We start from the raw sequence: 17,640 nt of genomic DNA on the forward strand, positions 1-17,640 counted from the left end.
AGCCCCCAGCAACACTGCCTCCATTGTCACCAGACCCTCCTCAGCAGCAGCCCAGCCATTAAGTGGTGCACAAACATCCGTAGTAGACGACAATGTCAGTTTCCGCAACAGTCCTCTTGACGTTTCCCAGTCTTCAACGACCACGACAACAACAACCAACTGTCCTTCAGTGTGCGATCCTACGGTTCAGTTGTCTGTCCCAGAGATGTTTGAGCGCAAGAGAAAATTGCCAGCAAATGACCCCCGGGCCGTGGCACTAACAGCCAGCATAGCCAAGTTTGTGGCCTGCGAAATGCTGCCATATCACGTGGTGGAGACAAACAGCTTCAAGCGCATGATGGCGCTTGCCATCCCACGTTACGTGGTTCCCAGCCGATACTATTTTGCGCGGTCTGCAGTGCCAGTGTTACATGAGCACATGGTTAGCAAAATAACCAGAAGCTTGAAAAATGCCGTTGCCTGCAAGGTTCACCTCACCACAGACACCTGGACGAGTGCCTTTGGCCAGGGTCGATACATCTCCCTGACGGCGCACTGGGTGAACCTTGTGGAGCCTGGCAGTGACTCCTCCTCACCGGCTACGGCGCGGGTGTTGCCCACGCCGCAAACTGCTGGACCGGCGTCCCTCAGAGGCACCAATCTCGACTCTGACTCCTTCTCCTCCAACGCCTCTCAAAGCTGTACCTCATCCGCCATCGGTAACCCAGCAATAGGGTCGTCGTGGAAGCAGTGCAGCACAGCTGTTGCCATGCGTCAGCAAGCCTTACTGAAGCTGATCTGCCTTGGAGATAAGCAGCACACAGGTAAAGAAATTTGGAAGGGAATCAAGGAACAGACCGATTTGTGGCTGGCACCGCTGGACCTGAAACCAGGCATGCTTGTGTGTGACAATGGGAGCAATCTCATTCGCGCTTTAAAGTTGGCTAAGCTGAGACACATCCCTTGCCTGGCACACGTTATGAACCTAGTTGTTCAACGGTTCCTGAGGACATACCCAGGCGTGGCAGATCTTCTGTTGAAGGTGCAACGAGTGGCCAAATATTTCCGAAAGTCCAGTACCGCTTCGGAGGGACTCACCAAGATGCAGGAGCGGTTCAATCTACCGAACCATCGCTTGGTGTGTGACGTACCCACGCGCTGGAATTCGACGCTGCACATGCTAGCACGCTTTTGCGAGCAGAAGAGTGCAGTGGTCCAGTACATGATGGCGCAGTACCGAGGCGCATCCGGGCAGCTACCAACCTTCTGTGGATCTGATTGGGCCACCATGTTGGACCTCTGCCAAGTCCTCCAAAATTTTGAGCAATCCACGTTGCTTGTGAGTGGTGACAACTCTTCAGTCAGCATTACGATACCACTGCTGTGTTTACTTAAGAGATCAATGTTGCAGATCAAGGAAGCCGCAGTCAGGATGCAAGTGGGGGAATCTCAAGAGGACAACGATCAGCGTGATGATGATACCAACATCAGACAATTTGCGTCAGGAAACGCTGGTCCTCCCAGCTATGCTGAAGCAGAGGACGAGGAACAGCTGGAGTTGGAGCAGGACTTAAATGCCCCCACTGCCGAGGGACAGAGCGGTGCACGTTGGACTTTCACGATTCAGCGGGAATGGACAGCAGAAGAAGACGAGGAAGAAGGTGGGCGACGGCGTGATGCTGGTGATGATGATGAGGGTGCGTCAAGCTCAGAAGAACATGATGAGGATTCTGTTAGGACTGTGGCAGACATGGCTCAATTCATGCTAGACTGCATTGAATGCGACCCGCGCGTTGTTCGAATTCTGGACAACGTGGATTACTGTGTTTATACCCTTCTGGATCCACGGTACAAAGACAATGTTCCAAAACTCATTGGAGAAAGTGTCAGACAGGTCAAAATTGAAGAATACCAGCAGGCCCTTGTGGAGACATTAGAGAGGAGATTGACATCCTCCTCCTCCTCTAGCCAGTTCCACGCCGACAGACTGACTTCCGCAAACCCAGGACGAGGAGGGGAACAAAGAACACAAGCTGCAGCTAGTGCCCACAAGTGAATGGAATCGGCAGTGTCCTTGGAGTGGGAACATTTTCTGACACCCATGCAGCAGCCCACAGAACAGCAATCGCCCAGTTTCACCTCCAACACCGATCGCCTGCAGAAGATGGTCAAGGACTACATGTCAGATGGCGTAGCCGTGTTGAGCAATCCATCTGCACCCTTCAATTATTGGGTCTCTAAGCTACACATCTGGCACGAACTGGCAATGTACGCAATGGAGGTACTGGCTTGTCCTGCAGCCAGCGTTATTTCCGAACGCTGTTTTAGTGCTGCCGGAGGCATCATTACAGATCGGCGTATCCGCCTCTCCACAGCAAATGCAGACCGGCTGACACAAATTAAAATGAATCAATCGTGGATTGGAAACGACTACACAACACTCCCCGAGTCCGACCCCGACCAAGGACCATGAACATCTGTGATGGCTTAGCGTTGCCGCTTTCCGTAATATCCCATTTCTATTTATTAATCACTGCATGGCGACAAAACTCATTGCTTTGCTTTGAAAATAATACAAGATTGTTGTTACCTGTGCCAAAAAAAACCTGACATTTTCCGCATTTAAAAGACAATTTCCCTTTGAAACTTAAAAATCGTTTTTCTCAAAAACTATAAGGTCCTTTCGGAAAAAAATAGTTTCCTCTTATACCCACCCCCCCCTGTCCACATACCCTGAAAATTTGGTCTATGTTACATGTAAGGAGGCTTTGCAAAGCAGGAAAGTTCGGGTCCCCATTGACTTCCATTATGTTCGGCACCAACGTACCGAACATCGGGACACTGTTCGGCCGAACGTTCTCGAACCCGAACATCTGGATGTTCGCCCAACACTATGTGCCACTGCCAGGCCCAGCACATTCAGTGACTACCTGTGTGTGTGACAGGTGCACATTGTAAAACTCATTACTGCATATACCTACCTACCTGTTGTTCACAGTTCACCCACCCACCTACCTATGTGAGTTGAGCGCACGCTGTGTCACTGTGCCTTTCCACTACCTGTCTGTGTGTGACAGGTGCACATTGTAATACCCAGTACTGTATATACCTACATACCTGTTGTTCACAGTGCACCCAACCACCTACCTATGTGAGTTGAGCCACGCAGTGTCACTGTGCCTGTCCGCTACCTGTCTGTGTGTGATAGGTGCACATTGTAATACCCATTACTGCATATACCTACCTACCTGTTGTTCACAGTGCACCGACCTACGCGAGTTGAGCGCACGCAGTGTCACTGTGCCTGTCCGCTACTTGTCTGTGTGGGACAGGTGCACATTGTAATACCAATCACTGAATATACCTACCTGTTCAGTGCACCCACCTACCTACGTGAGTGCACGCAGTGTGATATACCACTCCGTGCATACCTGTTAGCTGCACCTGTGTGACTGCACATTGTATTAGTCAAGTCAGTGCATACCTTTCACTTCATCCCCCCCCCCCCGATATCGACACAACGGACAAAATAGGCAGAGGTGGAGGCAGACCCAGAGGAAGGCCACCCGGCAGGTCTGTGCAAGGTCGTGTTGATGTGATTTCGTGTGGCCCTCGACCAAAGTACAGTGCTCCAGAAGAAGGCACGTCCCATCAACTCCCAAGATTGTCAGGACGTGGATGACTATTTAACACAGAACACCTCATCTTCCACAGCCACCAGCGCTACTACAAGCACCACATCCGTTGCATTTGACACTTTGCAGGAGTTAATTGGTAGGGAATTAACTGATTCACAGCCATTATTGTTACATCCAGATGAAGGCGCTAAGCAAGTTACACCATTTTATTTGTCTCCATGGGTCATTTGTATCTTGGGCGTTTGTATGTCAAGGATTCTTTGTACACTTTACTCAAATTTCCTTTATGGTCTTAGTAAATTACTTAAGTTTATGAAAACTTAACAGAAACTGCTTGCAGATTTATCTATTAGGCACTACAAAGTAAAAAAAAAGACAAAATTGTTTGTAATGCTCTGTTTTTTAGCTTCACAATATGTGTGCATTATCCGGCGCCACTAGAAATTGATTGTGTGTATCATAAGCAACACTCTATTCATGGATTTGTATAAGTCAACATAATTACTATTATTTATTTTTCAATGCAGAAACCATTCATAATCACTTAATTTAAGTAATGTTTGCCTTTTGACTTCAGAACTCAGAAAAACATTTTGTTTCAGTTAAATACAAATTTCAATTATAATTTGAGTAAAAGCTTATCACTGTGAAAGCTGCTTTAAATGTACTTTGAACCTTAATCTAATTTCCATGGAGTTCCTAATGCATAAATATGTACTGTCTGTTTTCTGTATACATTGATGTATATTTTTCTAAATAAATACACTGCATTAAACATTACAAATTCTAGTATTGATGTACTAGCATAAAACAAATAATTGTTAATTTCTGAACATGGAAATAAAACAAACCCAAGCAACAGCAACTCAGCATAAGACAAAACATACATAAGTAGAGGTAACCTTCCATAAAAACCACACACTAACATGCAGGGTTGCTCGTCATGACTAGGGATGCTCACCGAACTCTGCGGAGTTCAGATTTCCGCGACACCGATTGGAAATTGCGAATTCCGTTCCTTCGCATCGGAATAGAATTGCTAAACGGTAATTCTGGAATGACTATGCGGAATTCCGTCGGAATACGGATTTTTTCAGCCAATCAGAAGAAAGACCCTAGACAGAAGCTTAAAAGTGAAACCAACAGGATTTCTGCCTGATAATAGGAATTTCAGCACTAATTAGAGTCTTAACAAAAAACAACCAATCTTACATTAGCAACCAGCTCCCTAGCTACCTATCATCAGCTATCCCACCCATTTTGTATATAGGATGTAAGGATTCCTCCTGTGGCGTGTGCTGTCCATTGCAGTGGAGCCGCAAGCGGACAGTTCTGGATTATCAGCCTGCATTCGGTTGTGCATTTGCAATGAGTCACATTGTCATTTGCGATTGCTCTGCAGTTCTCGGCAGCTCAGAATGCTGTCATCATTCCACCAATGGCTTACTGCAGCTGAACTGCAGCCAGATAGCCCTGGATTTCCTGCATGCATGTTGTTGCATAGTACTGCATGCATTTTAGTCTTTCAGCTAGCAAATGGTAATCAGGCCAGCTCAGGATTGAATGATTACCATTCAGCAGTGTGGAGATTTGCATGCTTGCATCCATTGGCTGATGCCAGCATAAAAGTCTGCCTTCCCTTTTAGACCTCGCCCGTCATAGTTTCAGCTCTGTCTAAGCTGTTACTGGGTCTTTTGATAATGTTAATATTGTCCTTGTCTTGTTCGTTTCTAGTTCAGTTATCTTGTGGAGCTATGATTATATATGTCCCACGGGGACATATATATACATACTTGTAACGATTGGTGTCAGCAAGAACAGATTTTCTGATTATTGGTGATCTGCAGTATCACCAATAATACAGATACTATACCTGATTATGTGGTGATCTGCAGAATCACCAATAATGCGAGTATAGCGAGACACAGGACAACCAGATGTAAAGATAGGTGTTTGGTGCAACAGTAATACATATAGAGATACCAACTCCCCCAGAAGAGCTGGTAGAGGGAGATATCTCTATAGAACACAGTAATCAGCACTCCAGCAAGCTGGAGATGCAGATGAACTAGTAATCAGTTCACCCGAGGAGCGGGTGGTGCACAGTAAGACAACGTATACTGATCACTCGTGGAGCGGGTGATCCAGACTGTACTGCAGCAGGTGATCACCTGAGGGGCAGCAGATCAAGACTGTACTGCAGCTCCTAATCACCTGAGGAGCAGGTGATGAGGACAGTACCGTAGTTACTAGTCACCTGAGGAGAAGGTGATTAAGCTGTACAGAGAATCCCTTACCAGGGACTAGGCTCACTGGTGAGGGCAGAAGAGTCAGACAAGCAGTTTCGGCAACAAACGGACAGATACGGTACAAAGACAGAAGGCTTAAATCAGAGTAGTGTTCAGGCTGAGTCGGCAACAGGATCAGATAGGCAGAAGCACAGAATCAGTAAGCAGAAGAGTAGTCAAGGCTAGCAGAAGGTCATAACAAATAATACAATTCAAATAGTACTTTAGCTATCAACAAAATCTGACTAAGTGTGGATCCCCAGCTCCTGCTGGTTCTAGCACACTTTGGGATCTGACTAAGTTCTGAGTGCTAACACGTAGCATTTGCAACAGCAGACGAGGAGCTACTGACAGGCAGGTCCTATATATACTGAGAGCGCCCCACCGCGCCACCCCAGTCACTCAGCCAATCAGGAGCACTGCTGGAGTCAGCTGACCGGCCGACCAGCCGATCAGCCGACTCCCCTTCTATTCGCATAAAGATCCTGTCGGCTGGTGCGAGCGCGCGCATATCCCTCAATGTATGTGCAACTGAAAGACCAGGCAAAACTCCACCATGTAACTGCGCAGCGGAGGCTGGCGGCTGAGACGCGGAGACAGCCGCCATGCCGCTTACCGCTGCGGCGGCATCTCCGCTATCTATTACAGAACACCCCCCCCCCCCTGAGGAGTGGACCCCGGACACTTCTTACACGGCTTTTCAGGGTGTAACTCATGAAACTCTTTCTTTAGATCCTCGGCATGCATGCAGCAATCCAGAACCCAAGTTCTCCCCTCCAGGCCATACCCCTTCCAATGGACCAGGTACTATACAGAATTTAGAGATGTCGCGAACCTCCGATTTTCGGTTCGCGAACTTCCGCAGAAGGTTCGGTTCGCGGAAAAATTCGCGAACCGCAATAGACTTCAATGGGGAGGCGAACTTTGAAAAATAGAAAAAATTATGCTGGCCACAAAAGTGATGGAAAAGATGTTTCAAGGGGTCTAACACCTGGAGGGGGGCATGGCGGAGTGGGATACATGCCAAAAGTCCCGGTGAAAAATCTGGATGTGACGCAAAGCAGCGTTTTAAGGGCAGAAATCACATTGAATGCTAAATTGCAGGCCTAACGTGCTTTCAAACATCTTGCATGTGTATACATCAAACAGGGAGTGTAATTAGAGTACTGCTTCACACTGACACACCAAACTCACTGTGTAACGCACCGCAAACAGCTGTTTGTGTAGTGACGGCCATGCTGGACTACTGCGCAACATGGCGTGATTGCTCTTCCTCACTCAGTGATGTCAGGTAATGTGTGACTTCCTTCTCAACTTTCCATGGCATTGTTAAAAAGCTTACGTTTTGTTTTTAAATTACATTTTCTACTTGCTGTGTACTTGTTCAGTACCGCTACAATGAGAATCCTGTGGAGGCGGGCAAGTCTGCCATTGTGACCCCGGGTAATGGCCGGGGAATGAGAGGTTTGAATCCGGTGTGGAGCCTGAGCAACGGCTACCACTACACATCCAAGGAGGGCAGCGGGCAGGCATGCACGCCCGCCCGCCCCGAGGTAGTGACCAAAAATAACAATACAGGAGGAGGACTTTCGAGGCCCTGCTGTGTATTTGAAATGAATGTACTTTAAATCCTTTAACGAGAACCAGTTATGGCGGGCAAAGATGACACCACATTCCTTTCACGAGAATCATATGGAGGCGGGCAAGTCTGTCATTTGTGACCCCGGGTAATGGCCGGGGAATGAGGGATGGAATCCGGTGTGGTGCCTGAGAAACGGCTACCACCACACATCCAAGGAGGGCAGCAGGTAGGCATGCACGCCAGCCCCGAGGTAGTGACCAAAAATAACAATACAGGAGGCGGACTTTCGAGGCCCTGCTGTGTATTTGAAATGAATGTACTTTAAATCCTTTAACGAGAACCAGTTATGGCGGGCAAAGATGACACCACATTCCTTTCACGAGAATCATATGGAGGCGGGCAAGTCTGTCATTTGTGACCCCGGGTAATGGCCGGGAAATGAGGGATGGAATCCGGTGTGGAGCCTGAGAAACGGCTACCACTACACATCCAAGGAGGGCAGCAGGTAGGCATGCACGCCCGCCCCGAGGTAGTGATCAAAAATAACAATACAGGAGGCGGACTTTCGAGGCCCTGCTGTGTATTTGAAATGAATTAACTTTAAATCCTTTAACGGGAATCCGTTATGGAGGGCAAGTCTGCCATTGTCACCGCGGGGAATGAAGGTTGGATTGCGGCCCGAAGTGGGAGCCTGCTGAGACCCATGCTGTAGCTGCCCTGACCGTGCTTTGCAGACCAGGCATCTGTGGTCAGATGGACCCTTGAGCCAGCGGAAGACAAACCAAGTCGAAAGCATTTGCCAAGAATGTTTTACGGAGGGCAAGTTTTTTTGCCCTTTTTTTAAAATTTTTTGAAAATGATAGATGGTTGTATTTTTAAATTGTTTGAAAGTTTAGATGGTTGTATTTTTAAATTGTTTGAAAGTTTAGATGGTTGTATTTTTAAATTGTTTGAAAGTGTATCCATTCAAGTGCAAGTTATGCACTGACTGCCAGGTATAATGTGCAGTCACAGATGCAGTGAAAGGTATGCAGTGACTGCAAACAGCCGTTTGTGTAGTGACAGCCGTGCTGGACTGGTGCGCACCGTGACGAGAGTGCAGGTGATGGTGGCTTTTCAGCCCATATGCTTGCCCGGCTGATGTAGCTGAATGACAGAACAGTGACTTTCCAGCTGATCAAATTTGGTCTGACCACAATGAAGCAACGACCTTAATATCTTTTGTGTGCCACCCCCACCCGAGACACTCAAATAGCCGGCGGTCATTGCTTCATTGTGATGCGCAAGCCCCTTCACCGCGGCAAGGTAATGATCACGAAGGGGGATGGGCACATGTACACGCACCAGAAAAATTAGTGTAGCAATTCAGGAATCCGCCTAGAGTCCTGGACCCTGTTGGTAGTGGCGGAGAAGGCAGTCAAGCGGCCTGCAGGAAGAGATGCTGTGTGTGGGGAGTGGACTGACTTAGTCTTCGGTCGTGCAGTAGCCCTCCGTGATCCATTCCTCATTCATTTTGATAAAGGTCAGGTACTGAACACTGTCGTGACTTAGGCGACTTCTCTTCTCAGTAACTATGCCTCCAGCTGCACTGAAGGTCCTTTCTGACAGGACGCTTGCGGCAGGGCAAGAGAGGAGTTGTATGGCAAATTGGGACAGCTCTGGCCACAGGTCAAGCCTGCGCAACCAGTAGTCCAAGGGTTCATCGTCGCTTTTCGCAGAGTCTACATCCACACTCAAGGCCAGGTAGTCGGCTACCTGCCGGTCCAGGCGTTGGTGGAGGGTGGATCCGGAAGGACTATGGCGAGGAGTTGGACTAAAGAACGTCCGCATGTCCGACATCACCCTGAGATCGCTGGAGCGTCCTGTTCTTGCCTGCGTGGACTTGGGAGGAGGAGGGTTACTGCCAGTGGTACCTTGATTGCGTTGTGCAGCCACATCACCCTTAAACGCATTGTAAAGCTTCATCGACAGCTTGTTCTGCAAGTGCTGCATCCTTTCCGCCTTTTGTTGAGTTGGTAAGAGGTCCGCCACTTTGTGCCTGTACCGAGGGTCTAGTAGCGTGGCCACCCAGTACAGGTCATTCGTCTTGAGTTTTTTGATACGGGGGTCCCTCAACAGGCTGGACAACATGAAAGAGGACATCTGCACAAAGCTGGATGCAGAGGTACTCTCCATATCCTCATGCTCTTCCTCAGTGACGGGACGCAACTCCTCTTCCTCCCCCCAGCCACGAACAATACCACGGGAACGTGGAGCAGCAGAAGCCCCCTGTGATGGCTGCCGCGGTTGTTCTCCTTCCGCCGCCTCTTCCTCCTCCACAGAAACACCTTCCTCATCATCACCATCATTAGAGTCTGACTTCTCTCCTTCCCCACACGACTCCTCTTCTTCCTCCTCCTCCCCCCTCTGTGCTGCCGCCGGTGTTGTGGAAACATCGGGTTCGTGTGTAAATGGCTCCAATGAATCCTGCTGCCCTAACTCTTCTTGTTCACGCTCCTCCACAGCTGTATCCACCACTCTACGCACGGCACGCTCCAGGAAGTAGGCGTAGGGGATCAAGTCGCTGATGGTGCCCTCATCGCGACTCACCAGTTTGGTCACCTCCTCAAAGGGCTCCATGACCCTGCATGCATTTCGCATCAGTGTCCAGTTGTTGGGCCACAACATCCCCATCCTCCCAGATTGTGTCCTTGTACTGTAATGATACAGGTAGTGGGTGACGGCTTTCTCCTGGTCTAGCAGGCGAGAGAACATCAGCAGGGTGGAATTCCAGCGAGTCGGGCTATCGCAAATCAGGCGTCTCACCGGCAAGTTGTTTCTACGCTGAATCTCTGCAAAGCGTGCCATGGCCTTGTAAGAGCGCCTGAAATGCCCACACAACTTCCTGGCCTGCTTCAGGACGTCCTCTAAGCCTGGGTACTTGGACACAAATCTTTGCACGACCAGATTAAGCACATGTGCCATGCAGGGTATGTGTGTCAGCTTTCCCAAATTCAACGCAGCAATGAGATTGCTGCCGTTGTCACACACCACGTTGCCGATCTCAAGCTTGTGCGGGGTCAGCCATTGCTCCACCTGTTTGTTAAGAGCAGCCAGGAGAGCTACTCCAGTGTGACTCTCCGCTTTCAGGCAAGACATGTCTAACACTGCATGACACCGTCGCACCTGGCATGCAGCATAGGCCCTGGGGTGCTGGGGCTGTGTAGCTGGGGAGGAGATGGCGGCACCAGCCAAGGAGGAGGAGGATGACGACAGCGAAGCGGTGATAGCAGATGGAGAGGAGGTGGCTGGAGGCCTGCCTGCAAGCCGTGGAGGTGTGACAAGTCGGTCCTCTGCGCAGCCACGTACTCCCTGCTTGCTGCCATCGGTCACCAGGTTGACCCAATGGGCTGTGTATGTAATGAAGTGGCCCTGCCCGTGCTTGGCAGACCAGGCATCCGTGGTCAGGTGGACCCTTGACCCAACGCTGTGTGCCAGAGATGACACCACTTGCCTCTCAACTGCACGGTACAGTTTGGGTATGGCCTTTTGAGAAAAATAATTGCGGCCTGGTATCTTCCACTGCGGTGTACCAATGGCCACAAACTTACGGAAAGCCTCCAACTCCACCAGCTTGTATGGTAATAGCTGGCGAGCTAATAGTTCCGCCACGCCAGCTGTCAGACGCCGGGCAAGAGGGTGACTGGCAGACATTTACTTCTTCCGCTCAAATACTTCCTTCACGGACAGCTGGGTACTGCTGTGGGCAGAGGAGAAGGAACCGCTCAAGGGAAGAGGCGGTGTGGAGGAGGGTGGCTGTGAAGGTGCAAGGGAGAAAGTGGATGAAGATGATGCACCTGAAGGAGGAAGAGGAGAAGGAGTTTGGCTTGTCTTTTGAGGAGTGCTGCTTTTACTCAGATGTTCTTGCCATAGCTGTTTGTGCCTTCTCTCCAGATGCCTTCGTAAGGCACTTGTCCCTATGTGAGAGTTGGCCTTTCCACGGCTCAATTTTTGCTGGCAGAGACAACAGATGGCTTTGCTCCGATCTGAGACACACACGTGAAAAAATTTCCAAACCGCTGAGGCCCCCTGGGGTGATGGCGCTACGGTGGCATCAGCAGCAGCTGACGTTGAAGGGCATGTGTGCTCTCTGGCCATAGCTGGCAATACATGGCACCGGACACTGCCCCCAGCTGTTTCTGAGGACGAGCTCCCTCTGCTTCTATCATGGAGTCGTCTCCTCCTACTCCTCTCTGACTCCTCCTCTGAACTGTCCCCCTGGTCATCTCCTCTACCGGGAACATATGTGGTATCCGTATAATCGTCATCATAATCCTCCTGGCCAGCTGCGCTTTCCTCAGACACCTCCTCAAGTGCACCAACTTCAGGTGGTCCACCATCATCCCCATCCACACACGTTACGTCCATACTATCGCCACCTAACTCAGACGTATGAGGTGGTGTACCTGCGCCTTCTTGTTGTTGTTGCAGTAGTGGCTGGGAATCAGTGATTTCACCACCACCACCAAATAACTCCTGCAAAGTGTCAAATGCAGCGGGAGATGAGGTGTTCTGTGTTAAATACTCAATCACCTCCTCACGATTTTGGGAAGTGATGGCACGTGCCTTCTTCTGAGCACTGTATTTTGGGGCAGGTCCGCATGAAATCACAGCAACACCACCTCGCACAGCCACAGACCTGCCGGTGCCTGGTGGCCTTCCTCTGGGTCTGCCTCTACCTCTTCCTCTACCTGGTTTGTCCATTTTGTCCATCTCGGGGGTATGCTAGCTATATGCAGTGAGGTGGGTTCTCACTCAACAGTAAAGGTACTTAAGATGCAGTGAGGTGGGTTCTCACTCAACACAACAGGTAGTTAGATGCAGTGAGGTGGCCAGGTGGGTTCACACTCAACACAACAGATAGTTAGATGCAGTGAGCTGGGTTCACTCAACAGTAAAGGTACTTAAGATGCAGTGAGGTGGGTTCTCACTCAACACAACAGGTAGTTAGATGCAGTGAGCTGGGTTCACTCAACACAATGCTAGGTATATGCAGTGATGATGTGGGTTAAGTAAACACAACAGGTACTGGGTAGTTAGATGCAGTGAGCTGGGTTCACTGAACAGTATACAGTAAAGGTACTTAAGATGCAGTGAGGTGGGTTCTCACTCAACACAACAGGTAGTTAGACTTAGATGCAGTGAGCTGGGTTCACTCAACACAAGGCTAGGTATATGCAGTGATGAGGTGGGTTAAGTAAACACAACAGGTACTGGGTAGTTAGATGCAGTGAGCTGGGTTCACTCAACAGTAAAGGTACTTAAGATGCAGTGAGGTGGGTTCTCACTCAACACAACAGGTAGTTAGATGCAGTGAGGTGGCCAGGTAGGTTCACACTCAACACAACAGGTAATTAGATGCAGTGAGCTGGGTTCACTCAACACAAGGCTAGGTATATGCAGTGATGAGGTGGGTTAAGTAAACACAACAGGTACTGGGTAGTTAGATGCAGTGAGCTGGGTTCACTCAACAGTAAAGGTACTTAAGATGCAGTGAGGTGGGTTCTCACTCAACACAACAGGTAGTTAGATGCAGTGAGGTGGCCAGGTGGGTTCCCACTCAACACAACAGGTAGTTAGATGCAGTGAGCTGGGTTCACTCAACAGTAAAGGTACTTAAGATGCAGTGAGGTGGGTTCTCACTCAACACAACAGGTAGTTAGATGCAGTGAGCTGGGTTCACTCAACACAACGCTAGGTATATGCAGTGATGATGTGGGTTAAGTAAACACAACAGGTACTGGGTAGTTAGATGCAGTGAGCTGGGTTCACTGAACAGTATACAGTAAAGGTACTTAAGATGCAGTGAGGTGGGTTCTCACTCAACACAACAGGTAGTTAGACTTAGATGCAGTGAGCTGGGTTCACTCAACACAAGGCTAGGTATATGCAGTGATGAGGTGGGTTAAGTAAACACAACAGGTACTGGGTAGTTAGATGCAGTGAGCTGGGTTCACTCAACAGTAAAGGTACTTAAGATGCAGTGAGGTGGGTTCTCACTCAACACAACAGGTAGTTAGATGCAGTGAGGTGGCCAGGTGGGTTCTCACTCAACACAACAGGTAGTTAGATGCAGTGAGCTGGGTTCACTCAACAGTAAAGGTACTTAAGATGCAGTGAGGTGGGTTCTCACTCAACACAACAGGTAGTTAGATGCAGTGAGGTGGCCAGGTGGGTTCACACTCAACACAACAGGTAATTAGATGCAGTGAGCTGGGTTCACTCAACACAAGGCTAGGTATATGCAGTGATGAGGTGGGTTAAGTAAACACAACAGGTACTGGGTAGTTAGATGCAGTGAGCTGGGTTCACTCAACAGTAAAGGTACTTAATATGCAGTGAGGTGGGTTCTCACTCAACACAACAGGTAGTTAGATGCAGTGAGGTGGCCAGGTGGGTTCACACTCAACACAACAGGTAATTAGATGCAGCGAGCTGGGTTCACTCAACACAAGGCTAGGTATATGCAGTGATGAGGTGGGTTAAGTAAACACAACAGGTACTGGGTAGTTAGATGCAGTGAGCTGGGTTCACTCAACAGTAAAGGTACTTAAGATGCAGTGAGGTGGGTTCTCACTCAACACAATAGGTAGTTAGATGCAGTGAGGTGGCCAGGTGGGTTCACACTCAACACAACAGGTAGTTAGATGCAGTGAGCTGGGTTCACTCAACAGTAAAGGTACTTAAGATGCAGTGAGGTGGGTTCTCACTCAACACAACAGGTAGTTAGATGCAGTGAGGTGGCCAGGTGGGTTCACACTCAACACAACAGGTAGTTAGATGCAGTGAGCTGGGTTCACTCAACACCACGCTAGGTATATGCAGTGATGAGGTGGGTTAAGTAAACACAACAGGTACTGGGTAGTTAGATGCAGTGAGCTGGGTTCACTGAACAGTATACAGTAAAGGTACTTAAGATGCAGTGAGGTGGGTTCTCACTCAACACAACAGGTAGTTAGACTTAGATGCAGTGAGCTGGGTTCACTCAACACAACGCTAGGTATATGCAGTGATGAAGTGGGTTAAGTAAACACAACAGGTACTGGGTAGTTAGATGCAGTGAGCTGGGTTCACTCAACACAAAGCTAGGTATATGCAGTGATGAGGTGGGTTAAGTAAACACAACAGGTACTGGGGTATATGCAGTACTGGGTAGTACAATGTGCAGCTCCCTGTCACACACACAGGCAGTCAGTGACTGAATGTGTTGGGCTGCTGGCAGTGGCACACACACTATCAATTAGCAAGGCTGTGCATGCAACAAAAGTGTCAGAAAAAAAAAATGTACAGGTTGAGCTCTGAAAAGAGCTGTTGCTGGGTGCTTTAAAAGCAATATTAATCAGTCAGGAACAAGCAAAGCAGCCTAGAACCTAACTAATCTGTCCCTAAGAGAAAAAGTCTGCAGCAGCTGTCCCTTTCCTCTCTCTAGCAGGCACACGAGTGACTGTAATGGCCACCGGAGGCTGCCTTATATAAGGGGGGGTGGGGCTCCAGGGCTTACTGTAGCCTGAATGGCTACAATGTGCCTGCTGACTGTGATGCAGAGGGTCAAAGTTGACCCTCATAGTGCATTATGGGGCGAATCGAACTTCCGGAAAAGTTCGCCTGGCGCAGGCGAACGCGAACCCCCAATGTTCGCCTGGAACCGTTCGCCGGCGAACCGTTCGGTACACCTCTAACAGAATTCTGCACTAATCGAGAATCTAAAATCTTCTCGATCTCATACTCAGGTTGGTCGTCAATCATCACGGGGGGGGGGGGAGAGGAACTCTTTAGATTATTATGGGCAAATTCCGCAAATGGCAGGAACTTTACCCAATCTGACTGCGCATCTGCCACATAACACCTGAGAAATTGCTCCAAGGACTGGTTAACTCTTTCGGTCTGTCCATTGGTCTGTGGGTGGTAGCCTGATGAAAATGACAGGTCCATACCGAGCTGGTAGCAAAAGGCTCTCCAGAATTTAGACACAAACTGGACTCCCCTATCTGACACCACATTCTCCGGAATGCCATGCAGCCGGAAAATGTGCTGGATGAAGAGATTAGCCAATTCCTGGGCTGAGGGGAGTCCCTTCAGAGGGACAAAATGAGCCATTTTACTGAACCTATCAACTACCACCCAGATGACCGACTTGCCCTCAGACCTGGGGAGTTTTCCTACAAAGTCCATAGACAAGTGGGTCCATGGTTCATTTGGCACCGGTAAAGGTTGTAGCGTACCTACTGGTGCTTGAGGAGAGGGTTTATTTCTGGCACACACAGAGCACTCTCTCACAAACTCTTTGCAATCAAGAGCCAACGAAGGCCACCATACACATCTGACCAGTAGGTCCTGAGTTCGAGCAGCCCCGGGATGCCCTGCATTCTTATGGGCATGGAATAATTGCAAGAGTTGTAGGCGAATAGGAAGTGGCACAAACAGAACCCCCTTGGGCTTCCCTTCTGGAATATCTTGCTGGTAAGGCCCTAGGGTAACCGCCCAGTCTTCACAGGTTTCCGTGGCTGCCATCACCAGTCTTTGAGGTAAGATGGTCTCAGGGGTTGATGGCTGAACAGTCTCGGGCTCAAAACACCTAGATAATGCATCTGCTTTGACATTCTTACTTCCTGGTGTATATGTGATGACAAACCTGAACCTTGAAAAGAACAAGGATCAGCGAGCCTGTCGGGGGCTAAGTCTTTTGGCCCCTTTGATGTACTCCAAATTTTTATGATCAGTATAGACCGTGATCGTATGTTCTGCCCCTTCCAGCCAATGGCGCCATTCTTCAAAGGCTAACTTAATGGCCAAGAGCTCCCGATTGCCAATATCGTAGTTCCTCTCGGCTGGAGAGAACCTACGAGAAAAGAAGGCACAGGGATGTAGTTTGCCTTGAAGGCCATAACGTTGAGACAGCACAGCCCCAACCCCAATCTCCGATGCATCCACCTCAACAATGAAGGGGAAGGTGACATCCACGTGTCTCAAAATGGGAGCAGAACAAAATAACTTTTTCAACGTAGCAAAGGCAGACTGTGCCTCTACTGTCCAATGGTAAGTGTCAGCTCCCTTCTTGGTAAGGTTGGTGAGGGTTGACACTACAGAAGAAAACCCTTTGATGAACTTCCTGTAGTATTTGGCGAAGCCAAGAAATCCTCAACCTTCAATCCTACAGGTTGAGGCCACTTCAATATAGTAGCGACGTTTTCAGGATCCATGGAGAGACCTGAAGTGGAAATAATATATCCCCATATATCAAAGAGGCATTTCTCTAACTTCGCATACAACGAGTTCTGCCTCAATTTTCTTAAAACGAACTTCACATGTTTCCGATGTTCTGTTAGATTGGGTGAGAAAATCAGTATATCGTCCAGAGACACTAGCACAAATTTTCCCAGAATTTCATTGATCAACTCCTGAAAGACGAAGTCTTCCAGGAGCATTACACAACCCGAAGGGCATGACCAGATACTCGTAGTGCCCATCGGGCGTGTTGAATGCCGTCTTCCATTCATCACCGTCCCTAATGCGTACCAGGTTGTATGCTCCTCGTAGGTCTAGCTTAGAGAAGATACTGGCATTAGTCACCTGAGCAAACAAATCGTCAAAGGCAGTGGATAGTGATTTTTCACTGTGATCTTATTTAAACCCCGATAGTCAATACAAGGTCGAAGCCTACCGTCATTTTTCTGTACAAAAAAGAACCCAGCCTCTGCTGGTGACCGGGAAGGACAGATAAAGCCCTTGGCCAAATTTTCTTTAATGTATTCCTGCATAGCCAGCTTCTCTGGCCCCGACAGATTATAGAGATGGCCTCTAGGGGGCATACAACCTGATCTTAACTCTATGTAACGATTGTGGAATCGTATTCGCGGTCAGCGCACCAGACGTGCGCTGACGCGGCGGATTTCCTCCACAAGCGTATATTTGAGGACACCCAGGCTAGGTGCTATGCACCCGCAGAGGGCAATTCCCTCCGGCAGATGGCGCTGTGGAGTGCAGGCGAACACAGTCGCTGCACAGCCACAGATGACAGATGGGAATTGTACAGATCCAGGACAAGGTACGATCAGGCAGGACTGGATAGCCCACAAGAAACAGAGCAAAGGGACAGAACCAATGTGTGTCCACC

This window comes from Hyperolius riggenbachi, chromosome 3, assembly GCF_040937935.1.
Source record: "Hyperolius riggenbachi isolate aHypRig1 chromosome 3, aHypRig1.pri, whole genome shotgun sequence".
Lineage (NCBI taxonomy): Eukaryota > Metazoa > Chordata > Amphibia > Anura > Hyperoliidae > Hyperolius > Hyperolius riggenbachi.